Here is a 3,289-nt window from a genome sequence, read left to right on the forward strand (position 1 = left end):
TTACCACACTAAACTTAGAATATTACTCGCCCTCAAGCAAGAGAAGAAAGAAGAGAAGAAGAAGAAGAAGATATGGAAGAGAGGGAGAGAGGGTTGTGTTTCGGCCAAAAAGGGGATGGGAGGGTTGTGTTGTGTGAAAATGAAGAAGAATGGAGGGGTTTATATAGTGGAGGGAGAGGGGTTAGGGTTCGGCCATATGGGGTGGGTTTGGGTGGGAAAGTGATTTTGAATTTTGAAGGTAGGTGGGGTTTATGAGGTAGGTTTATGGGGAAAAGTGGATGGATGTGAGTGGTGAAGGGGTAGTAGGGAAGAGAGCTTGAGGTGTTTGGTGAAGGGTTTTGGAGAAGGGTGTTTATTGGGAAGAGAGGATGAATGAGAAGAGGGAAGAGTATGAGTGGAGGTAGGTGGGGATCCTGTAGGATCCACAGATGCTGAGATGATCCTATGAGGTCCACAGATCCTGAGGTGTCAAGGATTTACATCCCTGCACCATTGAGGCATGTAAAATGCCTTTGCATGCAATTCTGGCATTTAAACGCCGAATTGATGCTTGTTCTGGGCGTTCAACGCCCAGATGCAGCATGTTTCTGGCGTTGAACGCCAGTTCTATGCTTATTTCTGGCGTTCAGCGCTAGCTTTCCTCAGTGTGCATTCCTGGCGTTGAACACCAGCCAGATGCTCCTTACTGGCGTTTAAACGCCAGTAAGCCCTTCCTCTAGGGTGTGATTTTTCTTCTGCTGTTTTTGATTCTGTTTTTGATTTTTCTACTTATTTTGTGACTCCACATGCTCATGAACCTAATAAAACATGAAAGAACAATAAGAATGAAAATAAAATTAGATAAATAAAAATTGGTTTGCCTCTCAACAAGCGCTTCTTTAATGTCAATAGCTTGACAGTGGGCTCTCATGGAGCCACACAGGTGATCAGGTCAATTTTATAGACTCCCAACACCAAACTTAGAGTTTGGATATGGGAGTTCAACACCAAACTTAGAGTTTGGCTGAGGCCTCCCAACACCAAACTTAGAGTTTGACTGTGGGGGCTTTAGTTGACTCTGTACTGAGAGAAGCTTTTCATGCTTCCTCTCCATTGTTACAGAAGGAGATTCTTGAGTTTTAAACACAAGGTTGTCCTCATTCAGTTGAAGGATCAATTCTCCTCTGTCTACATCAATCACAGCTCTTGCTGTGGCTAGGAAGGGTCTTCCAAGGATGATGGATTCATCCTCATCCTTCCCAGTATCTAGGATTATGAAATCAGCAGGGATGTAAAGGCCTTCAACCTTTACTAACATGTCCTCTACTTGTCCATAAGCCTATTTTCTGGAATTGTCTGCCATCTCTAATGAGATTCTAGCAGCTTGTACCTCAAAGATTCCCAGTTTTTCCATTACAGAGAGTGGCATGAGGTTTATTCCTGACCCCAGGTCACATAGAGCCTTCTCAAAGGTCATGGTGCCTATGGTACAAGGTATTAGGAACTTTCCAGGATCCTGTTTCTTCTGAGGCAATCTCAGTTGATCCAATGCATTTAGTTCATTGGTGAACAGGGGAGGTTCATCTCCCCAAGTCTCATTACCAAATAAATTGGCATTCAGCTTCATGATTGCACCAAGGTACTTGGCAACTTGCTCTTTAGTAACATCCTCATTCTCTTCAGAAGAAGAATACTCATCAGAGCTCATGAAGGGTATAAGGAGGTTCAATGGAATCTCTATGGTCTCTAAATGAGCCTCAGATTCCTTTGGTTCCTCAAAGGGAAACTCCTTCTTGATCACTGGACGTCCCAGGAGGTCTTCCTCACTGGGATTCACGTCCTCTTCCTCCCTTGTAGGTTCGGCCATATTGGTTATATCAATGGCCTTGCACTCTCTCTTTGGATTCTCTTCTGTATTACTTGGGAGAGTACTAGGAGGGGTTTCAGTGATCTTCTTACTCAGCTGGCCCACTTGTGCCTCCAAATTTCTAATGGATGACCTTGTTTCATTCATGAAACTCAGAGTGGCCTTAGATAGATCAGAGACTAAGTTTGCTAAGCTAGATGGATTCTGCTCAGAATTCTCTGTCTGTTGCTGAGTGGATGATGGAAAAGGTTTACTATTGTTAAACTTGTTTCTTCCACCATTAGTAAAGCCTTGTTGAGGCTTTTGTTGATCCTTCCATGAGAAATTTGGGTGATTTCTCCATGAGGGGTTATAGGTTTTCCCATAGGGTTCACCCATGTAATTTACCTCTGCTATTGCAGGGTTCTCAGGATCATAAGCCTCTTCTTCAGAAGATGCCTCTTGAGTACTGTTGGATGCAGCTTGCATTCCATTCAGACTCTGAGAAATCATATTGACCTGCTGAGTCAATATTTTATTCTGGGTCAATATGGCATTCAGAGTATCAATTTCAAGAACTCCCTTCTTTTGAGGCGTCCCATTACTCACAGGATTCCTCTCAGAAGTGTACATAAACTGGTTATTAGCAACCATGTCAATGAGTTCTTGAGCTTCTGCAGGCATTTTCTTTAGGTGAATGGATCCACCTGCAGAAGTATCCAATGACATCTTAGCTAATTCAGACAGACCATCATAGAATATATCCAAGATGGTCCATTCTGAAAGCATGTCAGAAGGACACTTTTTGGTCAGTTGCTTATATCTCTCCCAAGCTTCATAGAGGGATTCAACTTCTTTCTGTCTGAAGGTTTGAACATCCACTCTAAGCTTACTCAGCTTTTGAGGAGGAAAGAACTTGGCTAAGACAGTCGTGACCAGCTTATCCCAAGAGTTTAGGCTATCTTTAGGTTGAGAATCCAACCATATTTTAGCTCTGTCTCTCACAGCAAAAGGGAAAAGCATGATCCTGTAGACTTCTGGATCTACTCCATTAGTCTTAACAGTATCACATATCTGCAAGAATTCAGTTAAGAACTGAAAAGGATCTTCAGATGGAAGTCCATGAAACTTGCAGTTCTGTTGCATCAGAGAAACTAATTGACGTTTCAGCTCAAAAGTGTTTGCTCCAATGGCAGGAATGGAGATGCTTCTTCCATGTAAATTGGAGTTAGGTGCAGTAAAGTCACCAAGCATCCTTCTTGCATTATTATTTTTTTCGGCTGCCATCTCCCCTTCTTGTTCGAAAATTCCTGTAAGGTTGTCTCTGGATTGTTGTGTTTTAGCTTCTCTTAGTTTCCTTTTCAGAGTCCTTTCAGGTTCAGGGTCTGCTTCAACAAGAATGTTCTTGTCCTTGCTCCTGCTCATGTGAAAAAGTAGAGGACTAAAGATACCAGGGATCCTCTT

At 42.7% G+C, this 3,289-nt stretch overlaps 1 non-coding gene across 1 annotated transcript; it reads left to right on the forward strand.

The window, feature by feature from the left end:
* Positions 1-2,608: 2,608 nt before the first annotated feature.
* On the forward strand, positions 2,609-2,716 carry LOC148548412 (small nucleolar RNA R71). The gene has a single exon (XR_015898122.1). It is a non-coding gene; the product is annotated as a small nucleolar RNA R71 (small nucleolar RNA).
* Positions 2,717-3,289: the final 573 nt, after the last annotated feature.

This window comes from Arachis ipaensis, chromosome B8, assembly GCF_059453495.1.
Source record: "Arachis ipaensis isolate K30076 ecotype BB chromosome B8, ASM5945349v1, whole genome shotgun sequence".
NCBI lineage: Eukaryota > Viridiplantae > Streptophyta > Magnoliopsida > Fabales > Fabaceae > Arachis > Arachis ipaensis.